Below are 18,752 nucleotides of genomic sequence, written 5' to 3' on the forward strand. Positions count from 1 at the left end.
GTGAAATCATTGTGCTAGAAATCATTCAGTGGACACTTTTGTCATTTGCAGCAATGTAAGGAAATTCTCAAACAAATAGATATATATTTAAAACAACATCTGTATGTGAAAATAAAGAATCCTTGTGGTCCTTCTACAGCACCTAACTGCTTCTCTGAACTAATGCTGTATTTTTAGATATAGTGGAGGAACAAAGCACCAGAGACTAGATATCAATGTGAGACCAAGTCATTGTTTTGCAAGTTACAAGTGTCAAGTCCCAAGTCCTAAACTTGAATTTTTGAGACCTAAGCAAGTCAAGCATGCTTCATCATATGTAAAGCCAGTAAACAACAGAGTAATAATATCTTTTTTTAATTTTTTTTTTTACAAAAATCACAAATGCTTTTGAATATTTGTAATTTATTTGAAGCTGTTGCGTCTTTGTCCATAATTTTCACCACACGCATTTTGCATACTGCACCCGGCTGTCAATGGCTGTCAATATGACATCAGAAGGATGTTTGACTCTTGAGGTGGACAGATGTTGAATTTTGGGTTGCTGATATTCTTATTGTCTAACAACAAAAGAATTTCACATTATGTGGACAAAGGCTTTTGTTCTCAGTACATCACAAGTGAATGTTATTCTACATCAAGATGACTTAGGCATGAGAGGTTGGGAAGACATTACATTTTGGTTTTGACATCAACATCATCTATCCTCAATATTCTACGTTAAATTGACGTTGGGATTAGAATTACTGATGGCAAATTTGGTCACTTGGCGCACAAACTAAATGTAACCGTATGTCAACATCCAACAATATCAATATAATCTGTGTCATTTCTCATTTTTGACGCTAAGAATCGTAATGTTCTCAGTGCTCTTCTGCAGCTTGTTTGGGTGCTGTCAGATTGGTTCAAACAAAGTGGATCTGGGGAATTTTGTGTTGACTTTCTGGAACTGAATAGCATTAATATGAGTTGATTCAGGAAATGAAGGGGAAATTAATGGGGTATGTGGCGCGCTTTTGAAATGGCATACTTTTAATCTTTGGGTTTGAAGGGAAGGCATCAAGTGTCTTCAAGTCAAAAGGCTCAAGTCCAAGTGAAGTCATGAGTCGTTAGTATTAAAGTCCAAGTTGAATTGCAAGTTGTTTTTTTCTTTGTTATATTATTATTTTGAGTCTAAAGTCATGTGACTGAAGTCCACAGTTCTGCTGGATATGATCTCTGATGATGAGCTGTCTCTTACTGCTGTGAGTTGAGAGGGGGAGGGGATGGAGTGAGCTGTCAGGGACTCGGCATATGCTTGCGCATGTGTCAGTGAGTAAATCTGCATATGCCCTTTCACTACTAACCACAGCAAACAGTGGCCCCACGGCCCAGTCGCTGCCAAGCCCCCATGAGGCAGAGAACCATAACAACCCAGCAAATGTCACTTTTCACAATGTCACTTTTACCTTTTTCACCTGAACTCCTGCAGCTGATATTAAAGCTTCAGGCTGAAATCTCAGATATCAATGTCTTTCACTACCACTTGGGGGCAGTAAGCTTTATGTGAAATTATAAGAGTTTATTTCTTTTCTCATCAAATGTCATGCTCAGTTTGTGACAAACAGCCAGAGAACAAATGATCATAAGCAGGCATTCATAAGAGACCAGCCTGTGTCCCAGGCACAATAGTGTTAGACAGACCTGAGCAGAACACAGACACTTAATGAGCTTAAGAGAGCACAGATATAACAGTCCCGGTTATTTATAGGTAATGTGATTACCTGCTGAACTATCACTGACAGTTTGACACTCAAGGGTACAAGAGGTGTTTCCACATTAAAAAAACATTTCAAATAAATTGTTACTAACACTACAGGCCTATGTGACAGCAATATATTTGAAAAATGTGAAACTCAAATCACTGTCATGCAAGGTTATTTCAGTTAACTAAAGCTGAACTTAAAACTAGGTGAGAAAAAACACTTACAGTTAACTGGAATTAAAATTAAAGAATAGACTTCAGAAACAAAACTAACTGAAACAATATTGTTTACTTACATAACTACTTCAAATAAAATGGGTAAACTATCTGAGTGACGTGAGTCAGCTGTCTTCACAAAGTGTTGTGTTTGTATTTGATATCTATTCTGAATTTTGCCCATGCCCCATATAACTATAACCTAATAATAATAACATAACTTAAACTTATACTGAAACCAATAAAAGCAAAACTAAAAGTAAATATTTTTAAATGGTCAAAATAAAATTATCAAATCCACCCGGGGAACTCACCAACACGAGACAAAATAAAACAAAAAAGAAAATGAAATCAAATAAAAATAAGAACTAATAAAAAGAAAAATACAAAACTGGGACATCCACTTTACTGTGATTCAATTACCTTCACGAAGTGTCGTGTTTGTATTTGATATCTATTCTGAATTTTGCCCTTGCCCCATATAACTATAACCTAATAATGATAACATGACTTAAACTTATACTGAAACCAATACAAGCAAAACTAAAAGTAAATATTTTTAAATGGTCAAAATTAAATTATCAAATCCACCCGGGGAACTCACCAACACGAGACAAAATAAAACAAAAAAGAAAATGAAATCAAATAAAAATAAGAACTAATAAAAAGAAAAATACAAAACTGGGACATCCACTTTACTGTGATTCAATTACCTTCAGGAAGTGCTGTGTTTGTATTTGATATCTATTCTGAATCTTGCCTCTGCCCTATCTAAAAATAGCCTAATAATAATAACATGACTTAAACTGAAACCAATAAAAGCAAAACTAAAACAAAATATGTTTAGACAGTAAAAACAAAACAGTATATTATACATTCAAGTGGTCCAACTAAATTCAAACTGATTGGTTTATCTGTCAGCTGAGCCCGACCCTCCTGTGATCTGATTGGTCGACACCGTCTCGCTCTGACGTCCCTGAACAACAAATACACGTGTTTGTGCATCAGTAGGATACAGAGACGCACTCCACGTCCAGACGATGTTTTTGATGCCATAATAATAGACTCGACGTTTTCAAAAGGGCTGAATTAAGATTGCTGGATATTAACTTCTGTCTTCAGCTCTGTGTAATAGTGACGGTAGGATGTATTGGAATGTATAGGACGACAGAAGTAACAAAGGACAAACTGAAGAGCACCAGCTTGTTTACAGATATAGAAACGCACTTCTCTCGTTATTAAATCACAGCCGAGCGGTTAAAATGAAACCTCAGGACATTATCAAAGAAAAGGGCAACCTGTGGATATTTGGGTATGGCTCCTTAGTGTGGAAACCTGATTTTGCGTACAGGAAGAGCAAAGTTGGCTTCATTAAAGGATACAAAAGGCGCTTCTGGCAAGGAGATGATTTTTATCGAGGGGACAAGGAAAAGGTGAGATGACCTCCAACATTTTAATTTACTTTTATATTGTATCACACCAGTTGGTTCAAATATCACATGTGCTGATGATTTTTGCAGGTTATTTATTTTTTTCCCACTTTATTATGTATTATTTTGAGGTATTAAACTTGTTGTTGTGCTGAGTAGTCATGTCCTCACTGTCTGTGTCCTTGCTCTCCACAGCCAGGCAGAGTGGCCACACTTGTGGAGGATAAGGAGGTAAGTGCCTTTCATCCTGAAGCTGCCATTCTGTTTTGATCCTCTATATAGCATGTAATGCTGAATCCAACTAGCTATATTCCTACCATTACTATGCTATCACAAAGATGTCAAATGTTATTTTAACCCAATGATCATGAGCAAGCGTCCCAAAGAACTTGTAGAGGCAGTTTTAAAATGTGCAATTTTAAAACAACTAAACACCCTCAAAAAAGAGCCTACCTTATGGTTGTACACAATATTTATATTGTTGTTTGTAACTAATTTGGTAATGCTGTAGGGCAAAACTATGTAAATCATAAACCTAACCTTTCCACAAGAGACCTTACCCTTATATTATTCACATCAGTTTGAACGTGCATACTACTACTACTACTAATACAGTGATTTATTCTAGAAAATTATGTCATGAAACATCAATATCAAGCACAGCAGTGGCCATAGAGTAAACACTGGCCGGCACCAAATTTGCCAAGGGCGTTTGGATAAAATGAGTATTCGAATTTTGAAAAATAATTTTCTACTTTATTATACTATTTATTATAAGCAAATGCAGCTAAACAGTATACTCAGCCCATTCTCCCTCCCAACTCATCAAACACCACCACTCTGTCAGTGATCGCAGCGTCAGAGATCAATGCATGAAGGTAGCTTTCCTGGTGGTATGATATGTGGCATCAGTTGTTGACACAGCGAGCAACAACCCAACTAGTCAAATACTGCCACTTTGTTATAAGACGTCGGCGGCAGACACTGACACAAGTTGACACACAGACACACTTTTTGGTATGATATGTACTGGATGGAGTTAGTTTGTAAAGCTGCTGGTAGCTACTGTACAAGTATAAAGAGTGTGAAACTCAATGGAGTGATTTTAATAACAACTGAGTGTGCTAGTATGTGTTAACATGACATTACATGACATTAGTAACAACTGTACTTTTTTCAAGCCAAACCATGGTGTTTTTTCTAAACATAACCATGGACCTTTGTTACTTAAACCTAAGGAAATAAACCAAAAAAAATTGTTTTTTTAAAAATGCAGTGTTATACCTATGTTTTAAGTTTATTTTGAAGAAGACTGTTGGCATGTAACGAGCAGAAACAGTACATTTCCCGTGAAATGTTTTATTTTAAAAAGACACAATACATGTAAAAAGCATAAATTTGAATCTGAATGTCCAAAACTGACACAGGCTACCTATCATATGTTGATGTATATTTCCACTGACAGTATTTTATGAGTTGGGATGAGAGGTTAGTATACTATATGAGTAATCAAAAAATTGCACAACATAACATAACTTTAACAACACATCACATGGGCTATTTGACAAATGTTGCATAATAACAACATTAACCTTGGCTGAATACGCCCGTGAGCAGTGTGCTGCTGGCATACAGCAACACCACTTAGATAAGGGTGCTTCCCTTTATACTGAGCTAAAAAGTCACTGTTTCAGCTGCGAATGGCAACTATCTCAACAAAAACACTCCTTGGTTGTGAAATCAATTCAGCACTTACTGTATTTGATCTGTCACTTCCTCCACCTGTTTTCCTGACAGGCTTGCACATGGGGCGTGGCCTACGAGGTGGCTGACTCCCAGATAGAAGAGTCCCTTCAGTACCTCAACATGAGAGAGACTGTGTTGGGTGGTTACATAACAGAGGTGGTGGAGTTCATCCCAAAGGAGAAGGGTCAGAGTGCTGTGCTGGCTCTTGTCTACATCGCTACTTCAGACAATCCCTCCTACCTCGGCCCAGCCACAGAAATGGAGATCGCCGCCCAGATTGCCATCTGCAGAGGGAACGCTGGCCATAATACTGAATACTTGGTCCGCCTGGCAGACTTCATGAGGCTGCACTGTCCTGAGGGACAGGATGAGCACCTCTTCTCTATTGAGGCGGCTGTTTTGAACATTTTCCATGACTGCGAAAGGGATCACACCCCCAAAGTCCCTGCTGATTGGAGCTATGTAAAAGACTACATGAGGCACTCCACAACATAAAAATTCTACTTACTATAAAGTAAATACTAATTTTTTTCTACTGGCTGTAAGGGGGAATTAAGTCCTGTAACATATGTTTCAGGCTATTTGGTGCATCAAAGAAAATTACCTGACCTGGTTTCGAAGAATATATATATGTGGTGGCATGTTCTGTGACTAACAACTCTGGGAGGTTATGTTTCAACCCTAAAGCTATCACCTTTTGACCTTCTGACTTGACAGTTTTTGACTGCAAAGACATAAAAATGTATACTAAACAAACTCCAGAAGGAGCTGGTGCTTTTGAAACATCACACTGAGAGATGTCGTCTCTTTTTTAATTCATAATGTAACTTTAATTGTAAAAGGCTCTCTGAATCAATGTAATGTGCATTTATTTTTTAAATTTTACTGTAATAAAAACACTAAAATCTATAAGAAGTGCATAGTGTTTCTTTTTCCTCCACTCTTGCTCACCTTGCATGTGAGTTTGCTCAAGTCTCCCATATTTATGTTTGCAGTCCAATGCCCGATTGCATACCTTGCCTCATACTTCCACATCACGTGGCCAAGGAATGTACAGCTGTAGCCTCTCACAGGAAATGCTGACTTTTTCTTAGAGATCTGGTAACTGCACAGACCTGGCAACAGTTAGGTGTGTTTTGTGCAAATACACTATTTTATACATGCGCTTACTCATACATGCTTTAGATGTTCTGTGCAGTTCTTGAGTTAATGTTACAACCAGCAGGCTATAAAAACATTTTCTCTGATGTTGCCAGGGTAGTCATAAATAAACTCTGCTGGGTACAGTGGTTGCTCAATCTTTTAAAATACCTGTTGAGTGGCCAAGCATTCCTCACTCACTCGCAAAACTTTACCTTAAAATCTTCCAAATTCTCAAAGACAGCATACAAACATCTAGGATTTTTGCTGGTAGAAAGCTGTGTATTAAGTGTGCACACAGTCAGCTATAGAAGAAACCACACACCATGGAAAACTGCTTGCATGCTCCTACAGTATAGACGTATAGGGGCTGAGCTGGGAGGTGGGGGTGCAGATTGGGTTTCTGTCCCTGTCTGGACTTTGATCACGTTGCAAAAACATGTGCACATGCCACATGTCAGAATGTGAAAAAAAAAAGAAGCTGTTTCATCCTTGGATAAACAAGCCCACATTTTAAATGGCATAGTTCTGTGGCACACTGTTCTACTTTCTTAGAAATCAGCCCAAAACTAGGTCAAAGGTTTGAGCTGTGAGAGGGGAACATACAATTCAGCAAGAGCTCACATGTACAGATCATATACTGTAGAAAGACATGGACAGAAAGTCTCCTGGTGTGGACCGGTCAGTAAAGACTGTAAATGCATAAGTAAAGTGCTGTTGTCACTGATTGTTCTTTTCCAATGAACAATGACAAAACATGTACATGGAGGAGCAGTTTGTGGCTCATTGCTGTCGCTAAGTACCACCGAAAAGCACATTGGATTGTCTGTGCTGGCTGACACACGGTATTGTGTTTCTGATGAAACTAATGAGATCATCCAGACAGACAAACTGACAATGATGAGTCAACAACACGTGTTTGTCTGTGGTTTCCCGCAGCACATATGGAACAAGTTGTGTGCAATAAATAATCTGATGACTTAGTAAATGTGATGAACTCTTTGCCAAATTGGACAAACCCTTCATCGTCTTTGTTCTGTACACAAATTTCTTGTAGTGCCTTTTTTCTGAATAATCAGCAATGTTATTCATTCACTAAGTGTGAACATGAAGAGCTATCCCATCTTTTATTTGCATACTGTTCAGTTCATTTATGTGTTTTTCCACTCCCTTATACAAAAGCTCATCCTCCTCTCCAACCACATATCATGACACAAAAAACAATGCGCTGTAAAAACGCATCAGCTATACTCAGTATCAAAACTTCTATGTCTTAGAAGCAGTTCCCACTGTGTGGAGGGAACTGCAGCTGCAGTTGATATTATTTCTGGTTTTATGAAAAAATACACACTACACACAATCTGCAATACCACAAATGACATCTGCAATATACAGTGTATATATATATATATATATATATATATATTTATATATCAATGGAGTCTGTTAGGGCTGATTTCCTTGTCAAAAATATAAGAAAATATGAAAAATATAGGAGGCCAAAATTGTACAAACATTGGGCATGACCTGAATGTATGGGTGGTTGGAGCCTGATGGCATCAGAAGCCGATTGGATCTACAGTCAGATATTAGAGAGAGGTCGAGCCTATGGCACACTTTAAAGTGAAGCAAGCCATCGGCTACTGCTCTGTTGTGGCTGGTTTCATGTAGGCGTATCAATGTCTGAAATGCACATTTATATTTTTCCAATGAAAGCGCCACTATGCTGCATGAGAGCATTATAATTTACAACTCACTCTTGCTCCTCGAGTTAGAGATGTAACAATAAAGATAAGTAAATCAATAAATGCCCCTTACCGCACTGTTAGGGCTCTTTGGAGACTTGCAGAGGGAATATGAAACCTCGGGGTCAACAAGTTAGAGCATACTTCCTAACAAAGAGAGGAGAAAAAACATGTCGACATGCCTGACCTCTTTGTATATGCGCAGTGAAAATACTGTGGAAACAAAAGACAAAATCTTGTATAGAAAGCTTATTATTCTATTGACATGAATTAAAATTCACAATGCATATGCATAAATATGCCGTGCTCCCTGTGCACTTTGAACCCCTAATCAATATTATTACCCCTTCTGAGGTCACATGCTCTCCAGGAAAAGATGTCAGCTAATATCCTCTGAACAGAATACACACACTCCGGCAGAGTGGAGGTCACGTCCTACGGATGTGTGTTTGGCCTATCGTGGCCCAGATTAGTGGTCACACATACCAAAAAAACCCTTATGCAATTTGGAGCCTCCACCTGCATGCTAATGTGTACCTAGCCTGAACCCTGACCCTTGACCTTGGCTTGGTCAGCACAGGGCTGAAGGTCACCCTGAAAGTGTGTTAAAGAGAAAGTGATTGGGCCATTAATGGAGTCCATCAGCTTTAGGAGCTCTGGCCCTCTCATATTGGAGGTCAGCTCTTTCTGCTGCAGGTCACCTCACCCCTTGCTGGGCTTTTGCCAGTGGACGTGAGTGCTGTGCAGTCCCTTGATTTAAAAAAAGCACAAACAATGGCCAATGATTGGGCAGTAAACCACATGACTTCTTTTAAATCTCTATCAACAAAGTCGAAACAGAAACTAATGTTCCATATGATTTACTGGAAGGGATAGCTCAGATTTGTTGAAGTGGACTTGTATGCGGTATTTCATCATCGTCAACAGGAGCACCAGCACCTTAAATAAAATTAATATCAGTTAAAAAGTACACTATATTTAGAATCGTTTTACTGCTATACCTTGATGTCAGAGATTTGTGGTGATTTTATGTCCATCAGTTTTCTCTTTACAGCCACCACATTCCTTTGACAAAAAAACCATAGTATGAACAAGGCAAAAGACGACAGTTCAGACTTGTTCATCGCTGCACCATAATGCACACCATTCTTTAATCCATTCATCGTTGCCAATGGTTAATGTAAAAACTGTTTATCATCTGAACAGTACGTGACTCACACCCACTGGATATTTTAATCCAATCTGTTTGGAGCAGGACTGGGGACTGAACCAGGCTTTACAAAATTAAAGCTCCAGCCAGAGAGCTGCGTCCTGCTTCATTAGCCTGCTCCATCCCCGAGGAATGGCACTTTTGCTGCTTTTAATTTAATTTCCTTAATCTCTTTTACACTCGGACCCTACACCCCTGCACCTGGCTGAGGGGTGTCGGGCCCTGACGGGAAACTGCTCTGTGAGATAACCTGAGTGAATTTTTTATCTGTTTTAACTTGAAACACCTCAAGTATTTTGTCTGTGTTGTACTGTTGATGTTAGAAGTGTCTTAAGTCTTTGCATCTGACTCAAGTCCTTGGCCATTTTAAACATTCATAATAAAGGCCTGTTAAATGTAAAAAAAAAATAGGAGTGCTTTATAAATTTTGATTTTTTTTATGGGTTTATTAAAAAGTTGCTTAACTGTTAAGTTAACATTTGCTAAGCATTGTTTTATTAGTATTAGCGTAAACTGACTGTTCTTTGTGCATCTGCAAATATCAAACAAAGTTGCATCTTAATCTTTTTCAGCCGCACATTTTGTATAAGCCTATCTACTGAGATTGTTTAGTGCCAGTGTGTAGCATCCATCACTAAAATATCCTTACTTGTATCAAGGGCCACAAAGTTGGAAATTTTCCCAGGAGTTAATTATGTTTTTGTTTCAGTTTTATTGTGAATGAGGCATGAGACCAAATTAAAAATCATCTGACCTAACAATGGGGACGGTAGGTAGGGTGTGTATGCTTCCTCTTTTGCTTTGCAGTTATACCAAGAAACATGTGAGTCCAACTCAGATAAGCACTACAGACATCTTTCGTTTCTGCAGATGGCTCAACACAAGCATGCAGGTGTAGAGTGCATTGTTCAGTGCAGGCCTGCTTCAATTTAGCAACATGCAAGCCAGCGACAATCATAGTTATCTCGCATTGTGAAGCCAAATCAACCTCTTGTGGAGTTAAGAATGTAAAAGCAGAACAATTTAGTGAAGCGGGTGGGTTTTTCAGTGCCACAGTGACATTTGGCAAACATCCACTCACAGTTAAGGGTGGCCTGTTGTTTCTCCTCCAGTATCATCTTAAAGTCTTATTTGTTCATTCTCCATCTCCTTTATCAGTCAGTTTAGATTCTTTTCTGTTGCACAGGCCAACATAAATAAACCAACATTATAAGCGTAAAGAGTGAGTAGAGTGAAGACATAATCTCCAAGTTATGTAATCACACCCAGTGAGGAGGGACAATTTCTTATTAAAAAACAACACACTATGTTTGCACTGCAGCCTGAGGCACAGACTCATTGGATTTGCCAGTTGTGTAAGTTAGTAGCATTCTTTTCTCTCTTCATGACAAAACACGCAAAGAATCAAGGATTAAAGCACCACACAAGAACTGGTTAGAGATGCATGCAGCTGCCAAAAATGGACACTGAAAACAAGGGTGTAAATGCTGTGCACACCTTAAAAGCTGCCTTTCATTTGATTGATTGAAAGACAATTAAGTTCAGTTACAGTCAGCGCCCCAGTTTGGTTGGATTAAAAGACAATGAAGTTCACTTCTTTGTGGGGAAAAAAGGTAAAAATTGATATATATTTTTTAAAATATTAAGTACAGCATATTTTCATTTATCAACAGTCTGCTGCGTCAAACTGAGCAAGATCAAATCCAAATAGAAATAAAATAAAATAAATAAAATAATTTAATAAATAAAATGTGACTGTCTTTAAGAAGTTTTATTGACAAGAGTTTTAATCCATTCTTTCAATGGTTAAAAAAAGATTGAGTTTCTGCATTTATGTATAAAAATGTTACCAATTACAGCACTGTATTAAGAAAGTCCAAGTTCCTGGTTTCAACAGAAACACCACACTTGACTGTCTTTACTGTCACAGCTGACAACTCAATCTCCCTGGACTGTACATATCTTCCTAACCAGGGCTGAGATATATATCAATAATTTACTGATATCGGAATATGAGTCTAGATATCCTCTTAGATTTTGGATATTATATCATAAATGTATTTTCTTGTTTTTAAAGGCTGCACTGCAGCAAAGTGATGTACTTTTCAGAACTAACCAGATTGTTCTAGCTGCTCTAATACTTGCCATTACCCCTTTGGTCATTATATCCACATTACGGATGATAATTTTAAAAATCTTATTGTAAATATTTTGTGGAAGCACCAATAGTCAACTCTACAATATTGCAGTAGAATAGATATCTTGGTATTTGGTCAAACATATCCCGATATTTGATTTCTCCATATTGGCCAGCCCTGTTCTGACCTTTCAGTTTTCCTTTCACAAAATTAATAGTTCTTCACATCAAAAAGTAAATCTCAGTCTTAAGAATTCATTTGTTGGATAAATTTCATTTCAAATTTTAAAGTTCATTTTGTTTACCTTAGGAGGAAATGTAAATGAATTATATATTTTATATCTTTTACTTTAAAAAAATGTATTTATTTCTTTATTTATTTTTCACACTGGGTTAAGGTGTCTATCTTGTAATAGGGTCTGTCTAATAGCTCTGTTGGTACATTTATTTTACTACTTTGGTACTTTGAGTTTTGATTGTACGGCTTTGGAAAGCAGAAATTGATCTGTCCTGATGAGGTAAGACCTTTAGTGAATGTAATGCAGACATGAGATGAGGCCTCCAACCTACCTGTTGGCAGATACATGCTGTATTTCAGGAGAGACTCAATCTGAGTGGAAGACTTTACTAATACATGCATGAAAGTCTGAGAAATGGGAATAGTTTTTGGCTATAAGACCCCATTGTGATGTGATATATTTTAAGGGGAGTGGTGAAGCTGTAGTAGAATAAGGAGCCTGGATATTATGAAGGGGGTTGAATGGGATGGAGGAGGGCACAACGGAGAACAGATTTAAAGTCTGGCAGCAGCAATATGATTGTTTGATAGAGATCATTGCAAAATTTGATCAGTTTAACTGGAAGATCGATTAGAAGAAGTGGGGGGGAGAGGGAACACAAGATCTTGTGAACTGTGAATCCTTGTTGGACTTTCTCACCTATACTGCTTGACATTTCCCTCCCGAGGTGGCCCTGACATCATGATGTCTCTCAGGTACTCTGACTCACTTTCTCAGCCTGAATCAAAAGGCCCTGGAGATTTCCTGCCATTTTTCTCTGGAGTGTTTTCTCTCAAAGAACAGGAAAGGCAGCTCTGTTTCCCACACACTCACGCAGGCGGGATATCAATGCCATTTTACAGTGTGACCACTGCGGCACACAATCAGGCAGCTGCAGAGTCATTGTGAGAGTCTTGCAGACTTTGTGCTGCGATATCACACTAAAGTGATTAATGGTGTTTGTATCTTTTTTGGTGGAAGAAGTTCTTTATGATTATAGCCTCTATCTGCCTGTAAATGTCTTTTAGTGCTGATTATAGGATCTGTTTGTTGTTGATAAAAGATCAACAGTTATCCTGGCAATTTTTTTACCTTATGTCTTCTGCCCACTCCCTTTATCTAGAAATGTTTTGTTAAAATCTAGCTACATTCATGCAATAAAAAGACACTTATCTAACACACTTAGACAATTTTGTTATCAAAAATGAACAATCTCATCAATATAACCACAAAGGGGTTTCTTTGTTGACATAAGTAAACTTCAACATTTTTCTCCCCATTTTCGGTCCGTCTCAAATGTTTCCTAAGTGAGTAACGGCATGTAATGATGCTTTGTGTTTGTTTGGAAAGTTTTTTTTCCCTTTAAAAAGATCCTGTTCTCATGTTAATAAGCCAATTGCAGCAGAGTTTCCTGTTTAAGGAGATTCTAATCGGGCTCTGTGAGAACATATGCTGCTGTGTGGATTGATGTAGAGCCAACTGAAACTAAAAGCAGAAGAAAACACAGATGCTTCAAAGGCCAAAGGGTGAAACCCCTGGTGATATTGTTATCAGTTCCCTGTAACACATATGATCAAACAATCAGCCATCGAGGGACGTGGACTTGCATTTGCACTTGGGATCAGGTTCTTTTTAGCTCTTGTAACTTTTTAGCTCTTGTAACGTCATGTATTTTTCCTGCCACGCCTTTCTTTAGCATTATTTATGTGTCACCCCGCTTACTTGGCAATTAGTTTAAGATTAATCCTGTGGAATTCACCAAGGTGTGTAAAGATGACAGCACGTCAGTCAATGTTGTTGTTGTTGTACTCTGAGTCACTTGGGAATGCGATATTTTCAAAAGGTAAAAAGGCATTTGAGGTCACAATGTCCTACTGTTGACACACATATTACAGGTGGAAATTCAGCCTTGTGAAAAACACATCTGTTTAAGACAAATACGCCTACTTACCATTTTATTTGCTACATGAATTACAGCTTTGTAGGGTCACTATAATATTCCCAGTACAAACTAAGCAATGTTTTCATGTTTTATATTGAGCTGCATTCTACTTGCTCATCATCAGCGACTCCTGGCAGGTTAAATATTAACAACAAAATCAGTATATTCAATGACTATTAAGGGAAAGTTTCAACATTTTGAGAATTACACTTTCTTGCAGGGAACATTAGAGCCTCTCGGGTGTCAGGTTAACTTAGCTTAACACAAAGACTTTAAAACTGGGGAAACAACCTGCCTGGACCGGTCTAGAAACAATCCCTGTTCCTCTGAAGCTTGCTAATTAGCACCTTATACCTGTTTGTTTAAAAGCAGGAAGTGACACACAGCAAAGTAATAGCTCTGCACATATCCCTGAGGTACACCAAAAGTCTTTTCTTTTACACTTTGGGCATTGTTTGGATTAAACAAACAAGGTTTGATATGTTAAATTATGAGTTTTAGAGGTGATGGTCGGTGAAGAGCCAGACTGTTTTCCGCCTGCAGGCTGTAGACATTTTCCTGTTTACATAAAAGAGGGGTATCGATTTAACTCCAAGAAAGAAAATCAATCATTCAGTATTATTTTACATTATTATTTGATGAATAAGAGATGAGGCCAGTAGAAGCCCAACTGTGACATTTAAATCTCATTTCAAAACTCATTTCTAGTAAACAATATGCTGTCTTTTAAAACCATTGAAAACATTTTCCCATCTCAGGCGTTTATTCCAATAAAATTCATTATTGTAGCTATGTAAAGGAGTTAGGGAGTCATTAAATGTAATTATATTACAAAATAAATGTAACTGTGATCATTTAGTTACTGAAAAATATCTAACTTAATCTCTGCTACTAATAATGATATTGGTGATTACGAAAGGGATACACCCGATTATATTCTTTTAGGAAAAAGTTTAAATGAGGGATATAACATTCATTCAATTGCTTTGCTTCTTTCCACTGATTCTTTTAGCAGGGCCTATTTCTGGACATTTTCAAGTTTATCGCCCATTTTAAACCATTTTCATTTCATTTACTTTATTTACAGGGACAGCACGCAATAAACAACATTTCTGTAAATGTACCAGGATTAGCCAGCTGGCTTATTTTCATCTGCAGTCTTTTGGCAAGATGTTTTAAAACCTATAAAATGCTAAAATTCACAGAACAACAACAGCAGGACACCATAAAGACAGCAACAACAATTAGCCTGGTTTGATGAAGTGACGACAATAGTTACATTATTTATTAAATATAAACAGGGTAACTAGTGATCTTTCAAAAACTGGCTATGTACAATAATTAACATGGAAGTTATAAAGGAAATAACCCTAAAATAATATATATTAAGAGTTTAACACTGCAACAAATAATTTGCTTTGTCAGGCCTGTGTGCTGTTGTTTGATCAGATTTGATTGACAGTGGCCTGACAACATATTAAAGGAAAACCATTACACATTATGTCACATTTTTGTAAATTCCACTCTCAAATGTGTGATATCACCTTGTCCAATTTAGCCCCACCCTCTTAAAACCAGATAAAACACGAAATTTAGAAAAAAATAGACATTTTTCATGTGAAATAACCAAAACTGTTCCAACTTTGGCTAAGGTAAATTGTGTCCCTGTAGTGCTGCAATGCTTATAGTGAGAAGCTTATCAAGAACAATACATTTTCAGGGATTTAAATGTGTTACATTAATCAGTTTATAATTTTAATGATTGCAGTCATAAAAAAAATCAACTGAAGAATACTTCTCTGACTGTTTTGGAGTAAGGCTACTGTATATCCCATGAAGAACAGAGGACAGACCCCCTGTGATGCTCTCTGGAGGGTAAAGTGGGATTAGTCCGCTGCTCCTGGACCCCTGCCAGGGTTTAATGGAGCAGGAGTAACTAAATTGACGGGTCTGCTTGCTGGCCAACAAAAGCCCAAAAACACTTATGCTTTACTTAAAAATTGGGACATGCTGACTTACCCTAAGCTGGTTCAGATCCAAATGATACAATACTGGTTACAGTATTAATTCAGATTAACTGCAAATGCACTCATCCAACAAAAAAAGGCAAGGCATATATATCCTCATTCACACGATTGCAATGTATTCGTAGACGTAGTTTATGCTTTCCTGCAAAAACTGGCTACAAGTTAAGAATGGGAACAGTAGGGGTCAGTGAGGAGGTAGTACAGGGGTGAGGGAGCGCCTCACAGGCCTGAATTCCCATGAATCACTTGGTGCAGTGACCATAAGGTGCTAGACTTTGAGTTGTCCTGGGAAGGGGGCTGTTTCCTGTTGCTAACAAACTAGAGTGATACATGAAGCAGAAACTTCACACATCAAACCAACAACTATCAACAGGTCAAATATTGTATTTTTCCCACTTCTTTGGTTTATGACTAAATACCATAGACTGTAAAAATATGGATATATGATGAATCAGTAAAGGGGTTTAAAAACTTACTACTGCTTACTGCATGGCATCTCTGAACACAAAAGAAGTTAATCCACCGCAGTCTATGTTTTGTGTCAGATTCAAGCAAGCAGGTCAAGACCTTTGACATCAGGTTGCAAACAGTGTCAAAGAGATTACGCTGAATACATGTATAGCAAATGACATTGCGCCCAAATCATGACCCTTAAGTCACACCTAGGAGCGAAAAGGAGAGCGAGAGGTTCCATTATATGAGGTCTCAGTATGTTGGAGGCACCCATCCTGCTCTAATCCTCACCACTTAAGAGCCCAGGCGATATCTACTTAAAGACACATTATGCAGGAAATGTTATGCAAATGGCTTGTTTATCGCTTCATCTCAGTGTCAGCCACTTGTTTTGTGCCCTGTCTACAGAGTGCCCTGCTGATCTCTGGCTTAGGGAGCAACATAATCTTTTAACACCTATCTGGCAGATTTCTCTATTGTTGTCAGATTTGATGTGTTGCAGGAACTTTATTTGCTTACTGGGTTTACTTTTTAACAACCAGAGGAATCATTCATTGAGACATGAGGGGCAGTTAAGGTTATCTTATTGTATATATTTGCATTAATTCAAGAGTCAGTGATGACGAGTGGGATGAATGCTGAAGTGTGCTGTGTGTATGTTGGGGGCTTTCCCTAAGCTGCATTGAGACACCCTTACTAAGCAGATTACCTCCGTAAATGTATGTCAGGATACATTTCTGCATGTCCAGTCATGCAGAGAGAGAGAGCGTGAGAATGCAGACACAAAGCGTGTTTACAGTATCAGATATGCAGACTATCTCCAGACACTGAGCCGCTGTTAAAGTCATCAGCACGCTGCTGACATCTGCTGCACGAGTTAAGTTACATGCAAACACATTTGCATACAGTTGCACAGTGCCTGCATACGTAGCATTGACAACGATAAAAGTAGCCATTGCAGGAAACAGAATCTTTGGATGTGGAGATATTTAAAGACTGTTTCCTGTGTTTGACATTTACCTTGAATTAAGGAACACAAGCATTGTGACTCACAGCTGCCAGAGGTGCAGCATGGGAGCCGAGCTGGCAACATGACGTGTGTCTGAGTCGGTGGGGGTGGAGGGGGGGGACCAGATGTTGTCCTCCTACTATGGGGAATAAACTCTGTCACTCGCAATGCAGGTGGTGGGAAAAGGGGGGAGAGAAAGGGAGAAGAGAACGAGTGAGAGAGAAACAACGGCAAACAGGAAGCAGAGACCTTACAACACAATGCTTGCAGAGTTTCCTGCAGGCTCAGACAGATAAGGAACAACACTTTGTTTAAAGCTGTATTTTCACCCACATACGTTTCCCGATCTCTAAAATCACATCTTACAATGCTCGTACGATTCTGCTGCACTACAGCTGTGATCATGTGGATTTTGGGGTTTTTGAACGAATGTTCTCAGGCCTAATATCTTCAAACTACATAATTGCAGTCAGTTTGATAAAAGCAAAATACAGCAAGGCAATATCTTATTATTATTATGACATCTGCTTTAAGTACCATTATAACAATGTAGGCTCTCTTCTTAAGTTGCATTTGTTATCTTTTGAAAAGCATTCAAAATTCTACAGTTATGTACGTAAGCATCTTATGAAATAATGGGCCCCTGGGTACAGAAATGCAGAGGGCCCCACCACCTTTCCATAAAAGCACGGCACGTAGACTTTTTGGTGGTTTTGCCTCTTTTGTTGTTGTTGTTTTAGGTGTCTTTGATGTCATTTTGTGTATTCTTGAGGTAATTTTGTGTATTTTCTTGCTTGTTCTGTGTCTCTAGCCCCTTTCCCACTGCACAAAAAAACCCACTAACGCCCCCTACCATGTGACTTTTGTATTGGCATTCACACCCCAATCAAAACAATTCTGCATTAGTAACAAGTAATAATTGTCTCTGGCTCTGATCGGCAGTGATTGAAATACGACACCAAGGTAACATTTTAACTGACCTCCATGCTACTTCACTGTTTACTAACCCATTTTGTGGCCTGTCAGTGACGTTGAATGTGATATACCAGTCAACCAAAAAAAACAGAAAAGGCATACATTACTGCTGCAAAGCCGTGTACACAGATCTACTGTACTGGCAAAGGGAAAGGAGTCTATAGTCTACTTTGTGGTGTTTTGTTGTCTCTTTGGAGTTGTTTTGTTTGTCTGCAGTCTTTTTTCCTGGTCTGTAATTTGAGTAACATTTGCAGGTGAAAGCCGGGGGGGGGGGCTGATGCTTTGCAACATTAACAGGAATGTCAGTGAAGCAGTCTGCACCCGGCTAAAGATAAACAGAGTCAGTGCCTGGAAGACGACTTCTTTTAGTGTGCACTGAGGGGTGACAAGAACATTTAATCCACCCTTTAACTCCAGTCTGACATGCACTTCTCTGCATAGTGTGCAGCACAATACACCAGTGCTGCGATCAGGGTGCATCTACAGTGCACATTCCAAGTTAACATTATTCTTATTAAGGTGTTATAATTATCATCAGAAGTGTATTTTGCAGTATTATGGGAAGGGGAATGTTTTTAATTGAGGAATTGTGAGGAGTTTATTTTCAGGCGATGAAAATATATTATTTGTATGTATTTGTGAACTCAGTCACCCTGAAAAAAAAAAGACAGGATGAAACCTGACACATGAAGTTTCTGCTATA

At 38.3% G+C, this 18,752-nt stretch overlaps 1 pseudogene across 1 annotated transcript; it reads left to right on the forward strand.

Moving 5' to 3' along the window:
* Positions 1 to 293: 293 nt before the first annotated feature.
* Positions 294 to 6,048, forward strand: LOC121953840 (glutathione-specific gamma-glutamylcyclotransferase 1-like; annotated as a pseudogene). Its single transcript, XR_015778649.1, has 3 exons — positions 294 to 3,390; positions 3,583 to 3,618; positions 5,185 to 6,048. The product of XR_015778649.1 is annotated as a glutathione-specific gamma-glutamylcyclotransferase 1-like (transcript).
* The last annotated feature ends 12,704 nt before the right edge of the window (positions 6,049 to 18,752 follow it).

Source organism: Plectropomus leopardus, chromosome 14, assembly GCF_026936395.1.
Source record: "Plectropomus leopardus strain MGB_pleo_1.0 chromosome 14, ASM2693639v1, whole genome shotgun sequence".
NCBI classification, from domain to species: domain Eukaryota; kingdom Metazoa; phylum Chordata; class Actinopteri; order Perciformes; family Serranidae; genus Plectropomus; species Plectropomus leopardus.